Genomic DNA, 17,698 nt, shown 5'->3' with positions numbered 1-17,698 from the left:
ACACGGATTCCATATAATCACTGCATGTTCTTTTTCATTGCGTATTGTGATCTGAATATTACTAACACAAGTAAATAAGCACACGCTGAAAATCAGCATCTCTAGAGGATGAATCTAAATAAGCCTCTCTCTACTTTCTGTTTGCATAGAGTTATACTAGGAAAAGGAGTCTTAAGAGTATTATTACAGGGCAAGCCAGAAGCAGCTGGGTTTATGAAAAGTATATAAAAAAAATAACTGGGAAAATGGAAATATATATTTCAGAGCTACCTTGGTGGATTTTCTTCCATATTTTCTTGGAAATCACTGTCACAATTTATTGCTTATTTACATTTTTTGCGTTATAAAATAAACAGTAAAGCTATGGTTATAGGAGACCATTTTTCTTTATCCCAGTTGAGGATAATAACCCTCAGTGTTGGTTTAGCACAGAATGCATTGTGGCTGTACAGATTAAACTGTATTTATTTTGTATATTGTAAAATCATGCACAAATCTATTGCTTTGCTGCTATAGTTTGCTGTTGCAAGATTGAGTCTGTTACAGTGAAAAGAGCTTTCAGATAACTTTTCTTCAATATTTTTCAGCCTATATGTACCTAAAAAAATAGATTAATAATAATAATAATAATAATAATAATGAGATGAGCGGGTTCGGATCTCAGAGATCCGAACCCCCCCGAACTTCACGATCCGAGCCGCGAACCGGTCCCAGCTCAGGACTTCCCACCAGACTCGGATCCCAGAACGAGGCAAAATGTCATCATCCCGCTGTCAGATTCTCATGGGTTTTGGATTCTATTTAAGGAGCCGCGTGTCGCCTCCATGTTCACTCCACACTTGGAGAGTGAGGGAAACAGACCTCTGTCTGTCTGTGGGTGGTTGTGTACAGGGGTTCTGCTGTCCTATGCTCTTCTGGGGTGGTGTCTTGTGCTGGTGTACTGTGCTGTTAGGGGTGCTGCTGTCCTGTGCTGTTCTGGGGTGGTGTACTGTGCTGGTGTGCTGTGCTGTTAGGGGTGCTGCTGTCCTGTGCTGTTCTGGGGTGGTGTACTGTGCTGGTGTGCTGTGCTGTTAGGGGTGCTGCTGTCCTATGCTGTTCTGGGGTGGTGTTCTGTGCTATTAGGGGTGCTATTGTCCTGTGCTGTACAGGGTTGCTGTTCTGGGGTGTCCTGTGCTGTTTAGGGTGCTGCAGTCCTGTGCTGTACAGGGGCACTGTTCTGTATTCTGTAAAAATACAGGGGTGTTGTAAAAATAAAGGAACACTGGCCCTGTCCTGTATGCTGTAAAAATACAGGGAAGTTGTAAAAATAAAGGAACACTGGCCCTGTCCTGTATGTTGTGAAAATACAGGGGTGCTGTGTCCCTGTCCTGTATGCTGTAAAACTACAGGGGTGCTGTGAAAATACAGGGGTGCTGTGTCCCTGTCCTGTATGATGGTAAACTAAAGTGTTGTAAAAATAAAGGAACACTGGCTCTGTCCTGCATGCTGTAAAAATATAGGGGTATTGTAAAAATAAAGGAATACTGGCCCTGTTCTGTATGCTGTAATAATACAGGGGTGTTGTAAAAATACAGGGGTGCTGTGTCCCTGTCCTGTATGCTGTAAAAATAAAGGGATACTGGCCCTCATTCCGAGTTGTTCGCTCGGTATTTTTCATCGCATCGCAGTGAGAATTCTCTTAGTGCGCATGCGTAATGTTCGCACTGCGCATGCGTCAAGTAACTTTACTAAGAAGAAAGTAATTTTACTCACGGCTTTTTCGTCGCTCCGGAGAACGCATTGTGATTGACAGGAAATGGGTGTTACTGGGCGGATGTACGGCGTTTTAGGGGCGTGTGGCTGGAAACGCTACCGTTTCCGGAAAAAACGCAGGCGTGTCTGGAGAAACGGTGGGAGTGCTTGGGCGAACGCTGGGTGTGTTTATGACGTCAGCCGGGACCGAAAAGCACTGAATTGATCGCACAGGCAGAGTAAGTCTGGAGTTACTCAGAAACTGCTAACTCGGTTTTGATCGCAATATTGCGAATACATCGGTCGCACATTTAAGATGTTTAGATTCACTCCCAGTAGGCGGCGGCTTAGCGTGTGTAACTCTGCTATAATCGCCTTGCGAGCGAACAACTCGGAATGAGGGCCACTGTGAAAATACAGGGGTGCTGTGTCCCTGTCCTGCATACTGTAAAAATACAGGGTGTTGTAAAAATAAAGTAACACTGGCCCTGTCCTGTATGCTGTAAAAATACAAGGAAATTGTAAAAATAAAGGAACACTGGCCCTGTCCTGTATGTTGTGAAAATACAGGGGTTCTGTGTCCCTGTCCTGTATGCTGTAAAACTACAGGGGTGCTGTGAAAATACAGGGGTGCTGTGTCCCTGTCCTGTATGATGTAAAACTAAAGTGTTGTAAAAATAAAGGAACACTGGCTCTGTCCTGCATGCTGTAAATATATAGGGGTATTGTAAAAATAAAGGAATACTGGCCCTATTCTGTATGCTGTAAAAATATAGGGGTGTTGTAAAAATACAGGGGTGCTGTGTCTCTGTCCTCTATGCTGTAACAATACCAAGGTGTTGTAAAAATAAAGGAACACTGGCCCTGTTCTGTATGCTGGAAAAATACAGGGGTGCTTTGTCCCTGTCCTGAATGCTGTAAAAATACAGTGGGGCTGTGAAAATACAGGGATGCTGTGTCCCTTACCTATATGCTGTAAAAATACAGGGGTGTTGTAAAAATCAAGGAACATTGGCCCTGTCCTGTATGCTGTAAAAATACAGGGTTCCTGTGAAAATAAAGGGGTGCTGTAAAAATACAGGGCTGTTGTAAAAATAAAGGAACACTGGCCCTGTCCTGTATGCGTATAAATACAGGGTTGTTGCAAAAATACTGGGGTGCTGTGAAAATACAAGGGTGCTGTGTCCCTGTCCTGTATGCTGTAAAAATACATGGTGATGTAAAAATAAAGGAACACTGGCCCTGTCCTGAATGCTGTAAAAATACAGAGGTGTTGTAAAAATAAAAGAACACTGTCCCTGTCCTGTATGCTGTAAAAATACAGGGTTGCTGTGAAAATACAGGGGTGCTGTGTCCCTGTCCTGTCTGCTGTAAAAATACAGGGCTGTTGTAAAAATAGAGGAACACTGGCCCTGTCCTCTATGCTGTAAAAATACAATGGTGTTGTGTAAAAGTAAAAAAAACACTGGCCCTGTCCTCTATGCTGTAAAAATACAGGTGTGTTGTAAAAATAAAGGAACACTGGCCCTGTCCTGTATGCTATAAAAATATAGGGGTGCTGTTAAAATACAGGGGTGCTGTGTCCCTGTTCTGTATGCTGTAAATAGAGGGGTGTTGCAAAAATAAAGGAACACTGGCCCTGTCCTGTATGCTGTAAAAATACAGGGGTGCAGTAAATATACAGGTGCACTGTTCTGTTTACTGTAAAAATAAAGAGGTACTTTTCTGTGTGCTGTAATAATAAAGGGGCACTGACCTGTAAAATGGAGAACAACAATTTGGAGGAAAAGATAGTGAAAGATCAGGAACCACTTTCAGTTCCTAGTACTCAGAGCCGTAACTAGGTGTGTGCCGATGGTGCCTTGCCCACAGCGCAAATGCACTGAGGCTGAGGGTGCACCATCGAGCATCACACCCACACAGCTGCTAGCTCCGAGTCCAGACTCACTGCTGTAGGCGGCGCCGAATGTGTCCTGCTAACGGCGCCACCGCCTGCATCCCGTTGAAGCCGCTGACACTCGACTGTGTCCTGCTGAAGCCGTCGCACGCCTGTGTCCCGCTGAAGCCGCCGCCCGCTCACCTGTGTCCCGTTGAAGCCGCCGCCACCTTCCCGCCTGTTTCCAGCTTAAGCCGCCGCTGCTGCTGAGGTCCCGGCAGCGCTGCGGCTGGGTTTCTCTGCCTGTGAAGTGGACAGTCTGTCAGGAGGAGTCAGGAGCTGGCAACAGCCCTGGAAGAACGTATACATCATGTAAGTGCCTACACAGACACTACACTACACTATAGTACACTACACTTCCCTCCAGTACACTACACTACACTATACTACACTACACTATATTACACTACACTACACTTCACTACAGTACACTACACTATATTAAACTACACTTTACTACAGTACACTACACTACACCACAGTACACTTCACTATACTACACTACACTCTAAGGGTAGGGGGAGGGGTGTAAGGGGGAATCTGCCTGCCGTACTGTGTTAAAGGGGGACTCTGCCTGCCATAAAGTGTAAAAAGGGGACCTATACTGCCGTAATGTGTAAAAGGGGGACACTGCATGCCGTAATGTGTAAGAGGGGGTCTCTGTCTGCCGTAATGTGTAAAAGGTGGACTCTGTCTGCTGTAAGGTGTAAAAGATGGACTCTGTCTGCCGTAATGTGTAAAAAGAGGACGCTGTCTGCCGTAATGTGTAAAAGGAGATACTGGGGTATATTTACTAAAAATCGTATTTTCCCGTTTGAGGTCAAAGTTCAATCACGAATGACATCGAAAGTGTAAATATGCAACTTTTTGAATTTAGTACGACTAATTTACTAAGCTGCCGTATTCTACATTTTTGGTTTTACCGATGTCGATGTCATTCGTTTTTTTAGGCAGTGTTTTACGTGAGTGACTTGTAAAACACTGCCGACTTTAATACAATGAATCTCGGCCGGATCTGAGAGATCCATGCTGGGCTTCATTGTGCACCTTGTTAAAAAAAAAAACAGTGTTAAAATCATAAAAAAAATTGCGTGGGGTCCCCCCTCCTAAGCCAAACCAGCCTCGGGCTCTTTGAGCCGATCCTGGTTGCAAAAATATGGGGGAAAAAATGATAGAGGTTCCCCCATATTTAAACAACCAGCACTGGGCTCTGCGCCTGGTCCTGGTTCCAAAAATACGGGGGACAAAAAGCGTAGGGGTCCCCCGTATTTCTGAAACCAGCACCGGGCTCCACTAGCCAGATACATAATGCCACAGCCGGGGGACACTTTTATATAGGTCCCGGCGGCCCTGGCATTACATAACCAACTAGTCACCCCTGGCCGGGGTACCCTGGAGGAGTGGGGACCCCTTCAATCAAGGGGTCCCCCCCTCCAGCCACCCAAGGACCAGGGGTGAAGTCCGAGGCTGTCCCCCCCCATCCAAGGGCTGCGGATGGGAGGATGATAGCCATTTTGTAAAAAAATTAATATTGTTTTTAGTAGCAGTACTACAAGTCCCAGCAAGCCTCCCCCGCAAGCTGGTACTTGGAGAACCACAAGTACCAGCATGCGGAGGAAAACCGGGCCCGCTGGTACCTGTAGTACTACTACTAAAAAAATACCCCAATAAAAACATAAGACACACACCTTGAAAGTATAACTTTAATGCATACATCCACACCTCCATATACACATACTTACCTTATGTTCACACGAGGGTCGGTCCTCTTCTCCATGTAGAATCCATGGTGTACCTGTGGAAAAAATTATACTCACAAAATCCAGTGTAGAAGGCTCTTCTTCTTGTAATCCATTTGTAATCCAGGTACTTGTCAAAATAAAAAAACGGACACCCGACCTCGCACTGAAAGGGGCCCCATGTTTTCACATGGGACCCCTTTCCCCGAATGCCAGAAACCCCCTCTGACTTATGTCTAAGAGGGTTCCATCAGTCAATCAGGGAGCGCCACATTGTGGCACCCTCCTGATTGGCTGTGTGCTCCTGTACTGTATGACAGGCGGCACACGGCAGTGTTACAATGTAGCGCCTATGCGCTCCATTGTAACCAATGGTGGGAACTTTGTGGTGAGCGGTTGGCCGAAAGTAACCTCACCGCTGACCACAAAGTCCCACCATTGGTTACAATGGAGCGCATAGGCGCTACATTGTAACACTGCCGTGTGCTGCCTGTCATACACTACAGGAGCACACAGCCAATCAGGAGGATGCCACAATGTGGCGCTCCCTGATTGGCTGAAGGAACCCTCTTAGACATAAGTCAGAGGGGGTTTCTGGCATTCGGGGAAAGGGGTCCCATGTGAAAACATGGGGCCCCTTTCAGTGCGAGGTCGGGTGTCCGTTTTTTTATTTTGACAAGTACCTGGATTACAAATGGATTACAAGAAGAAGAGCCTTCTACACTGGATTTTGTGAGTATGATTTTTTCCACAGTTACACCATGGATTCTACATGGAGAAGAGGACCGACCCTCGTGTGAACATAAGGTAAGTATGTGTATATGGAGGTGTGGATGTATGCATTAAAGTTATACTTTCAAGGTGTGTGTCTTATGTTTTTATTGGGGTATTTTTTTAGTAGTAGTACTACAGGTACCAGCGGGCCCGGTTTTCCTCCGCATGCTGGTACTTGTGGTTCTCCAAGTACCAGCTTGCGGGGGAGGCTTGCTGGGACTTGTAGTACTGCTACTAAAAACAATATTAATTTTTTACAAAACGGCTATCAGCCTCCCATCCGCAGCCCTTGGATGGGGGGGACAGCCTCGGGCTTCACCCCTGGTCCTTGGGTGGCTGGAGGGGGGGGACCCCTTGATTGAAGGGGTCCCCACTCCTCCAGGGTACCCCGGCCAGGGGTGACTAGTTGGTTATGTAATGCCAGGGCCGCCGGGACCTATATAAAAGTGTCCCCCGGCTGTGGCATTATGTATCTGGCTAGTGAAGCCCGGTGCTGGTTTCAGAAATACGGGGGACCCCTACGCTTTTTGTCCCCCGTATTTTTGGAACCAGGACCAGGCGCAGAGCCCGGTGCTGGTTGTTTAAATATGGGGGAACCCCTATCATTTTCCCCCCCATATTTTTGCAACCAGGGCCGGCTCAAAGAGCCCGAGGCTGGTTTTGCTTAGGAGGGGGGACCCCACGCATTTTTTTTTAAAGAAAATAACACTTTCCCATCCCCTTCCCACTAATAAACATGCACGGATCTCATGGATCCGTGCATGCCTATCCAAACACGGGATAAAAAAGCAGGTCTGTTTTTTTTTTAGCACTTTTTCACGAATTGTATTTCGGCTATTGTCGGCAGTGTTTGTGATTTGCACTTTTTAGTAAATTACCAATTTCTACCAAATTGCAGGCGTATTTGACCGATGGTGTATTGATTCGTGATTTTTTCCTAGGACTTCCAAAATATTACGAATACCCTCATCAATGCCGAAATTTTTGCTTAGTAAATTCCCGACATGATACTTTGAAAAAAAAAACGGCATCTCGGTCAAAATCGGGACCTTAGTAAATATACCCCACTGTCTGCCGTAATGTGTAAAAAGGGGATGCTGTCTGCCATAATGTGAAAAAGGGGCTCTACCTGGTGTAGTGGTGCTGCTGTGTGGCGTAATTTGAATAATGGAGACTACTGTGCACCATTATATGAATTGGTATTTTTTGTGGCCACACCCCTTCCCCATGAAGCCACGCCTCTATATTTTTTGTGCGCTCTGTAGGCGTGCACTGACGCCAGTTTGCATTATGGGGGGGGGGGGCGCCGATGCCGTTTCTTGCACACAGAGCTAAAATGTCTAGTTACGGCACTGCTAGTACTAGTCCTGAAGCTACTGCTGCCACCAGTTATGACATTGATGATGCAATTCCATCAACATCGTCTGCCCAATGTCTTAGAGGGCATGTAAAATCCAAGAAGCAAAAATTAATAACTAAAAAAAAATAATTATCTGATGAGAAACATAAAATTCGCAATATGCCATTCATGACACGAGGTGGCAAGGAAAGGCTAGCCTTGGCCTATGTTCAATACTGGTGGTACAGCTTCTCATGAAGATTAATGCCCTGCTCCCTCTCAAAAAATTTAAAAAATAAAGCTTGTTAAAACACAGGAAAAAACAACTGTGCGTTCAGACTCAGAGATATCACAAATCCCCAAGGAGAGTCCAAGTGTGTCCGCAGTTGCGATGTCTTGGCCTTTCCTTCCAAAGACTGTATGGGAAGAGGCTGATCCTACCACCATTTGCACGCCCTCTGCAAGTGCTGGGAGGAGCACCGCCAGTCCAGTTGCTGATATTGAGATTGAGGATGTCACTGTAGAAGTACACCAGAATGAGGAGGATATTAATGTAGCTGGTGCTGAGGAAGAAGTTGACAGTGAGGATTCTGATGGTGATGTTGTTTGTTTGATTAAGGTACCAGTGGAGACAGTTGTTGTCCATGGGATGAAAATGCCCATTGTCATGCCTGTGCAAAATACAAAAAAAAATCCACCTCTTCTGTGTAGAAATATTTCTCCACAAATCCGGACAACAGGTGTCAAGCCATCTGTTGCCTTTGCCATTCCATAATAAGTAGGGGTAAGGCCGTTAACCACCTAGGAACATCCTCCCTTATACGTCACCTGCAGTGCATTCATCATAAGTCATTGTCAAGTTCAGAAACTTTGGGTAAGAGCGTAAGCAGTCCACTGACATTTAAATCCCTTTTTTCTGTTGTATTCATACTCCTGCAATCCACAAAACAACTCCCTCAACGTCAATTTCTTCCTCAGTCAGGATCGGAAGTAGTTCTGCAGGCCATGTCACTGGCATGACTGATGAGTCCCATCCTATTCGTGATTCCTCCGGAGGATCCTTGAGTGCTATGTCTACTGCTGCCAATGCTGCTGTTGTTGCTGCTGGGAGTCGATCGTCATCCCAGAGAGGAAGTGGGAAGACCACTTGTACTACTTTAAATAAGCAATTGACTGTCCAACAGTCCTTTGCGAGGAAGCTGAAATATGACAGCAATCACCCTGTTGTAAAGCGGATTACTGAGGCCATAACAACTATGCTGGTATTAGATGTGTGTCCGGTATCCACCATTAGTGCAGTGTGATTTAGACAGTTAATGGGCGTACTGTATTTCCGGTACCAAATCTCATCTAGATTTCACTTCACTAGGCTTAGAGATTCCCGGACTGTATAGGTACATTAAGAAAAGTGTCCTCAGTGTCCTCAAAAATATGGTTGGACCCACTGTCCACTTAACCACGGACATGTGGACAAGTGGAGCAGGGCAAATTAAGGACTACATGACTGTGACATTGAATGAATTGAGTGAATACCAATCGGACGCAGTAAGCAGCCAGAAAAATCCCTTCCTTTCAAGAAGGTTTTTCCTCAACCCTTCACCAATACACCAAACAAAGTTTAAAGGTGGGACTTAACTGGCGCTATAACAAGTCGTTATCGTCTCCCCTTCAAAGATATTCCTTTGGTGAACTGTAAATTATTTGCTCCAAAGGTTTCACATAAAAAAGAGGGAAAATATCACATATAGTGAAACACCATTTATTATATGTAAAACATCAGTAAAAACATTCCGTTCCTTCTATCATAAAATCCACACATAAGGCAATTGGTAATTTACTAAAAAGTGCAAATCACAAACACTGCCGACAATAGCCGAAATACAATTCGTGAAAAAGTGCTAAAAAAAAAACAGACCTGCTTTTTTATCCCGTGTTTGGATAGGCATGCACGGATCCATGAGATCCGTGCATGTTTATTAGTGGGAAGGGGATGGGAAAGTGTTATTTTCTTTAAAAAAAAATGCGTGGGGTCCCCCCTCCTAAGCAAAACCAGCCTCGGGCTCTTTGAGCCGGCCCTGGTTGCAAAAATATGGGGGGGGAAATGATAGGGGTTCCCCCATATTTAAACAACCAGCACCGGGCTCTGCGCCTGGTCCTAGTTCCAAAAATACGGGGGACAAAAAGCGTAGGGGTCCCCCGTATTTCTGAAACCAGCACCGGGCTTCACTAGCCAGATACATAATGCCACAGCCGGGGGACACTTTTATATAGGTCCCGGCGGCCCTGGCATTACATAACCAACTAGTCACCCCTGGCCGGGGTACCCTGGAGGAGTGGGGACCCCTTCCATCAAGGGGTCCCCCCCCTCCAGCCACCCAAGGACCAGGGGTGAAGCCCGAGGCTGTCCCCCCATCCAAGGGCTGCGGATGGGAGGCTGATAGCCGTTTTGTAAAAAATGAATATTGTTTTTAGTAGCAGTACTACAAGTCCCAGCAAGCCTTTCCCGCAAGCTGGTACTTGGAGAACCACAAGTACCAGCATGCGGAGGAAAACCGGGCCCGCTGGTACCTGTAGTACTACTACTAAAAAAATACCCCAATAAAAACATAAGACACACACCTTGAAAGTATAACTTTAATGCATACATCCACACCTCCATATACACATACTTACCTTATGTTCACACGAGGGTCGGTCCTCTTCTCCATGTAGAATCCATGGTGTAACTGTGGAAAAAATCATACTCACAAAATCCAGTGTAGAAGGCTCTTCTTCTTGTAATCCATTTGTAATCCAGGTACTTGTCAAAATAAAAAAACGGACACCCGACCTCGCACTGAAAGGGGCCCCATGTTTTCACATGGGACTCCTTTCCCCAAATGCCAGAAACCCCCTTTGACTTATGTCTAAGAGGGTTCCTTCAGCCAATCAGGGAGCGCCACATTGTGGCATCCTCCTGATTGGCTGTGTGCTCCTGTAGTGTATGACAGGCAGCACACGGCAGTGTTACAATGTAGCGCCTATGCGCTCCATTGTAACCAATGGTGGGAACTTTGTGGTCAGCGGTGAGGTTACTTTCGGTCAACCGCTCACCACAAAGTTCCCACCATTGGTTACAATGGAGCGCACAGGCGCTACATTGTAACACTGCCGTGTGCCGCCTGTCATACAGTACAGGAGCACACAGCCAATCAGGAGGGTGCCACAATGTGGCGCTCCCTGATTGGCTGATGGAACCCTCTTAGACATAAGTCAGAGGGGGTTTCTGGCATTCGGGGAAAGGGGTCCCATGTGAAAACATGGGGCCCCTTTCAGTGCGAGGTCGGGTGTCCGTTTTTTTATTTTGACAAGTACCTGGATTACAAATGGATTACAAGAAGAAGAGCCTTCTACACTGGATTTTGTGAGTATAATTTTTTCCACAGGTACACCATGGATTCTACATGGAGAAGAGGACCGACCCTCGTGTGAACATAAGGTAAGTATGTGTATATGGAGGTGTGGATGTATGCATTAAAGTTATACTTTCAAGGTGTGTGTCTTATGTTTTTATTGGGGTATTTTTTTAGTAGTAGTACTACAGGTACCAGCGGGCCCGGTTTTCCTCCGCATGCTGGTACTTGTGGTTCTCCAAGTACCAGCTTGCGGGGGAGGCTTGCTGGGACTTGTAGTACTGCTACTAAAAACAATATTCATTTTTTTACAAAATGGCTATCATCCTCCCATCCGCAGCCCTTGGATGGGGGGGACAGCCTCGGACTTCACCCCTGGTCCTTGGGTGGCTGGAGGGGGGGGACCCCTTGATTGAAGGGGTCCCCACTCCTCCAGGGTACCCCGGCCAGGGGTGACTAGTTGGTTATGTAATGCCAGGGCCGCCGGGACCTATATAAAAGTGTCCCCCGGCTGTGGCATTATGTATCTGGCTAGTGGAGCCCGGTGCTGGTTTCAGAAATACGGGGGACCCCTACGCTTTTTGTCCCCCGTATTTTTGGAACCAGGACCAGGCGCAGAGCCCGGTGCTGGTTGTTTAAATATGGGGGAACCCCTATCATTTTCCCCCCCATATTTTTGCAACCAGGGCCGGCTCAAAGAGCCCGAGGCTGGTTTTGCTTAGGAGGGGGGACCCCACGCATTTTTTTTTAAAGAAAATAACACTTTCCCATCCCCTTCCCACTAATAAACATGCACGGATCTCATGGATCCGTGCATGCCTATCCAAACACGGGATAAAAAAGCAGGTCTGTTTTTTTTTTAGCACTTTTTCACGAATTGTATTTCGGCTATTGTCGGCAGTGTTTGTGATTTGCACTTTTTAGTAAATTACCAATTTCTACCAAATTGCAGGCGTATTTGACCGATGGTGTATTGATTCGTGATTTTTTCCTAGGACTTCCAAAATATTACGAATACCCTCATCAATGCCGAAATTTTTGCTTAGTAAATTCCCGACATGATACTTTGAAGAAAAACGGCATCTCGGTCAAAATCGGGACCTTAGTAAATATACCCCACTGTCTGCCGTAATGTGTAAAAAGGGGATGCTGTCTGCCATAATGTGAAAAAGGGGCTCTACCTGGTGTAGTGGTGCTGCTGTGTGGCGTAATTTGAATAATGGAGACTACTGTGCACCATTATATGAATTGGTATTTTTTGTGGCCACACCCCTTCCCCATGAAGCCACGCCTCTATATTTTTTGTGCGCTCTGTAGGCGTGCACTGACGCCAGTTTGCATTATGGGGGGGGGGCGCCGATGCCGTTTCTTGCACACAGAGCTAAAATGTCTAGTTACGGCACTGCTAGTACTAGTCCTGAAGCTACTGCTGCCACCAGTTATGACATTGATGATGCAATTCCATCAACATCGTCTGCCCAATGTCTTAGAGGGCATGTAAAATCCAAGAAGCAAAAATTAATAACTAAAAAAAAATAATTATCTGATGAGAAACATAAAATTCGCAATATGCCATTCATGACACGAGGTGGCAAGGAAAGGCTAGCCTTGGCCTATGTTCAATACTGGTGGTACAGCTTCTCATGAAGATTAATGCCCTGCTCCCTCTCAAAAAATTTAAAAAATAAAGCTTGTTAAAACACAGGAAAAAACAACTGTGCGTTCAGACTCAGAGATATCACAAATCCCCAAGGAGAGTCCAAGTGTGTCCGCAGTTGCGATGTCTTGGCCTTTCCTTCCAAAGACTGTATGGGAAGAGGCTGATCCTACCACCATTTGCACGCCCTCTGCAAGTGCTGGGAGGAGCACCGCCAGTCCAGTTGCTGATATTGAGATTGAGGATGTCACTGTAGAAGTACACCAGAATGAGGAGGATATTAATGTAGCTGGTGCTGAGGAAGAAGTTGACAGTGAGGATTCTGATGGTGATGTTGTTTGTTTGATTAAGGTACCAGTGGAGACAGTTGTTGTCCATGGGATGAAAATGCCCATTGTCATGCCTGTGCAAAATACAAAAAAAAATCCACCTCTTCTGTGTAGAAATATTTCTCCACAAATCCGGACAACAGGTGTCAAGCCATCTGTTGCCTTTGCCATTCCATAATAAGTAGGGGTAAGGCCGTTAACCACCTAGGAACATCCTCCCTTATACGTCACCTGCAGTGCATTCATCATAAGTCATTGTCAAGTTCAGAAACTTTGGGTAAGAGCGTAAGCAGTCCACTGACATTTAAATCCCTTTTTTCTGTTGTATTCATACTCCTGCAATCCACAAAACAACTCCCTCAACGTCAATTTCTTCCTCAGTCAGGATCGGAAGTAGTTCTGCAGGCCATGTCACTGGCATGACTGATGAGTCCCATCCTATTCGTGATTCCTCCGGAGGATCCTTGAGTGCTATGTCTACTGCTGCCAATGCTGCTGTTGTTGCTGCTGGGAGTCGATCGTCATCCCAGAGAGGAAGTGGGAAGACCACTTGTACTACTTTAAATAAGCAATTGACTGTCCAACAGTCCTTTGCGAGGAAGCTGAAATATGACAGCAATCACCCTGTTGTAAAGCGGATTACTGAGGCCATAACAACTATGCTGGTATTAGATGTGTGTCCGGTATCCACCATTAGTGCAGTGTGATTTAGACAGTTAATGGGCGTACTGTATTTCCGGTACCAAATCTCATCTAGATTTCACTTCACTAGGCTTAGAGATTCCCGGACTGTATAGGTACATTAAGAAAAGTGTCCTCAGTGTCCTCAAAAATATGGTTGGACCCACTGTCCACTTAACCACGGACATGTGGACAAGTGGAGCAGGGCAAATTAAGGACTACATGACTGTGACATTGAATGAATTGAGTGAATACCAATCGGACGCAGTAAGCAGCCAGAAAAATCCCTTCCTTTCAAGAAGGTTTTTCCTCAACCCTTCACCAATACACCAAACAAAGTTTAAAGGTGGGACTTAACTGGCGCTATAACAAGTCGTTATCGTCTCCCCTTCAAAGATATTCCTTTGGTGAACTGTAAATTATTTGCTCCAAAGGTTTCACATAAAAAAGAGGGAAAATATCACATATAGTGAAACACCATTTATTATATGTAAAACATCAGTAAAAACATTCCGTTCCTTCTATCATAAAATCCACACATAAGGCAATTGGTAATTTACTAAAAAGTGCAAATCACAAACACTGCCGACAATAGCCGAAATACAATTCGTGAAAAAGTGCTAAAAAAAAAACAGACCTGCTTTTTTATCCCGTGTTTGGATAGGCATGCACGGATCCATGAGATCCGTGCATGTTTATTAGTGGGAAGGGGATGGGAAAGTGTTATTTTCTTTAAAAAAAAATGCGTGGGGTCCCCCCTCCTAAGCAAAACCAGCCTCGGGCTCTTTGAGCCGGCCCTGGTTGCAAAAATATGGGGGGGGAAATGATAGGGGTTCCCCCATATTTAAACAACCAGCACCGGGCTCTGCGCCTGGTCCTGGTTCCAAAAATACGGGGGACAAAAAGCGTAGGGGTCCCCCGTATTTCTGAAACCAGCACCGGGCTTCACTAGCCAGATACATAATGCCACAGCCGGGGGACACTTTTATATAGGTCCCGGCGGCCCTGGCATTACATAACCAACTAGTCACCCCTGGCCGGGGTACCCTGGAGGAGTGGGGACCCCTTCCATCAAGGGGTCCCCCCCCTCCAGCCACCCAAGGACCAGGGGTGAAGCCCGAGGCTGTCCCCCCATCCAAGGGCTGCGGATGGGAGGCTGATAGCCGTTTTGTAAAAAATGAATATTGTTTTTAGTAGCAGTACTACAAGTCCCAGCAAGCCTTTCCCGCAAGCTGGTACTTGGAGAACCACAAGTACCAGCATGCGGAGGAAAACCGGGCCCGCTGGTACCTGTAGTACTACTACTAAAAAAATACCCCAATAAAAACATAAGACACACACCTTGAAAGTATAACTTTAATGCATACATCCACACCTCCATATACACATACTTACCTTATGTTCACACGAGGGTCGGTCCTCTTCTCCATGTAGAATCCATGGTGTAACTGTGGAAAAAATCATACTCACAAAATCCAGTGTAGAAGGCTCTTCTTCTTGTAATCCATTTGTAATCCAGGTACTTGTCAAAATAAAAAAACGGACACCCGACCTCGCACTGAAAGGGGCCCCATGTTTTCACATGGGACTCCTTTCCCCAAATGCCAGAAACCCCCTTTGACTTATGTCTAAGAGGGTTCCTTCAGCCAATCAGGGAGCGCCACATTGTGGCATCCTCCTGATTGGCTGTGTGCTCCTGTAGTGTATGACAGGCAGCACACGGCAGTGTTACAATGTAGCGCCTATGCGCTCCATTGTAACCAATGGTGGGAACTTTGTGGTCAGCGGTGAGGTTACTTTCGGTCAACCGCTCACCACAAAGTTCCCACCATTGGTTACAATGGAGCGCACAGGCGCTACATTGTAACACTGCCGTGTGCCGCCTGTCATACAGTACAGGAGCACACAGCCAATCAGGAGGGTGCCACAATGTGGCGCTCCCTGATTGGCTGATGGAACCCTCTTAGACATAAGTCAGAGGGGGTTTCTGGCATTCGGGGAAAGGGGTCCCATGTGAAAACATGGGGCCCCTTTCAGTGCGAGGTCGGGTGTCCGTTTTTTTATTTTGACAAGTACCTGGATTACAAATGGATTACAAGAAGAAGAGCCTTCTACACTGGATTTTGTGAGTATAATTTTTTCCACAGGTACACCATGGATTCTACATGGAGAAGAGGACCGACCCTCGTGTGAACATAAGGTAAGTATGTGTATATGGAGGTGTGGATGTATGCATTAAAGTTATACTTTCAAGGTGTGTGTCTTATGTTTTTATTGGGGTATTTTTTTAGTAGTAGTACTACAGGTACCAGCGGGCCCGGTTTTCCTCCGCATGCTGGTACTTGTGGTTCTCCAAGTACCAGCTTGCGGGGGAGGCTTGCTGGGACTTGTAGTACTGCTACTAAAAACAATATTCATTTTTTTACAAAATGGCTATCATCCTCCCATCCGCAGCCCTTGGATGGGGGGGACAGCCTCGGACTTCACCCCTGGTCCTTGGGTGGCTGGAGGGGGGGGACCCCTTGATTGAAGGGGTCCCCACTCCTCCAGGGTACCCCGGCCAGGGGTGACTAGTTGGTTATGTAATGCCAGGGCCGCCGGGACCTATATAAAAGTGTCCCCCGGCTGTGGCATTATGTATCTGGCTAGTGGAGCCCGGTGCTGGTTTCAGAAATACGGGGGACCCCTACGCTTTTTGTCCCCCGTATTTTTGGAACCAGGACCAGGCGCAGAGCCCGGTGCTGGTTGTTTAAATATGGGGGAACCCCTATCATTTTCCCCCCGATATTTTTGCAACCAGGGCCGGCTCAAAGAGCCCGAGGCTGGTTTTGCTTAGGAGGGGGGACCCCACGCATTTTTTTTTAAAGAAAATAACACTTTCCCATCCCCTTCCCACTAATAAACATGCACGGATCTCATGGATCCGTGCATGCCTATCCAAACACGGGATAAAAAAGCAGGTCTGTTTTTTTTTTAGCACTTTTTCACGAATTGTATTTCGGCTATTGTCGGCAGTGTTTGTGATTTGCACTTTTTAGTAAATTACCAATTTCTACCAAATTGCAGGCGTATTTGACCGATGGTGTATTGATTCGTGATTTTTTCCTAGGACTTCCAAAATATTACGAATACCCTCATCAATGCCGAAATTTTTGCTTAGTAAATTCCCGACATGATACTTTGAAGAAAAACGGCATCTCGGTCAAAATCGGGACCTTAGTAAATATACCCCACTGTCTGCCGTAATGTGTAAAAAGGGGATGCTGTCTGCCATAATGTGAAAAAGGGGCTCTACCTGGTGTAGTGGTGCTGCTGTGTGGCGTAATTTGAATAATGGAGACTACTGTGCACCATTATATGAATTGGTATTTTTTGTGGCCACACCCCTTCCCCATGAAGCCACGCCTCTATATTTTTTGTGCGCTCTGTAGGCGTGCACTGACGCCAGTTTGCATTATGGGGGGGGGGCGCCGATGCCGTTTCTTGCACACAGAGCTAAAATGTCTAGTTACGGCACTGCTAGTACTAGTCCTGAAGCTACTGCTGCCACCAGTTATGACATTGATGATGCAATTCCATCAACATCATCTGCCCAATGTCTTAGAGGGCATGTAAAATCCAAGAAGCAAAAATTAATAACTAAAAAAAAATAATTATCTGATGAGAAACATAAAATTCGCAATATGCCATTCATGACACGAGGTGGCAAGGAAAGGCTAGCCTTGGCCTATGTTCAATACTGGTGGTACAGCTTCTCATGAAGATTAATGCCCTGCTCCCTCTCAAAAAATTTAAAAAATAAAGCTTGTTAAAACACAGGAAAAAACAACTGTGCGTTCAGACTCAGAGATATCACAAATCCCCAAGGAGAGTCCAAGTGTGTCCGCAGTCGCGATGTCTTGGCCTTTCCTTCCAAAGACTGTATGGGAAGAGGCTGATCCTACCACCATTTGCACGCCCTCTGCAAGTGCTGGGAGGAGCACCGCCAGTCCAGTTGCTGATATTGAGATTGAGGATGTCACTGTAGAAGTACACCAGAATGAGGAGGATATTAATGTAGCTGGTGCTGAGGAAGAAGTTGACAGTGAGGATTCTGATGGTGATGTTGTTTGTTTGATTA

This window comes from Pseudophryne corroboree, chromosome 7, assembly GCF_028390025.1.
Source record: "Pseudophryne corroboree isolate aPseCor3 chromosome 7, aPseCor3.hap2, whole genome shotgun sequence".
In the NCBI taxonomy this organism is placed as follows: Eukaryota; Metazoa; Chordata; class Amphibia; order Anura; family Myobatrachidae; genus Pseudophryne; species Pseudophryne corroboree.
This window is presented reverse-complemented; position numbering follows the sequence as displayed.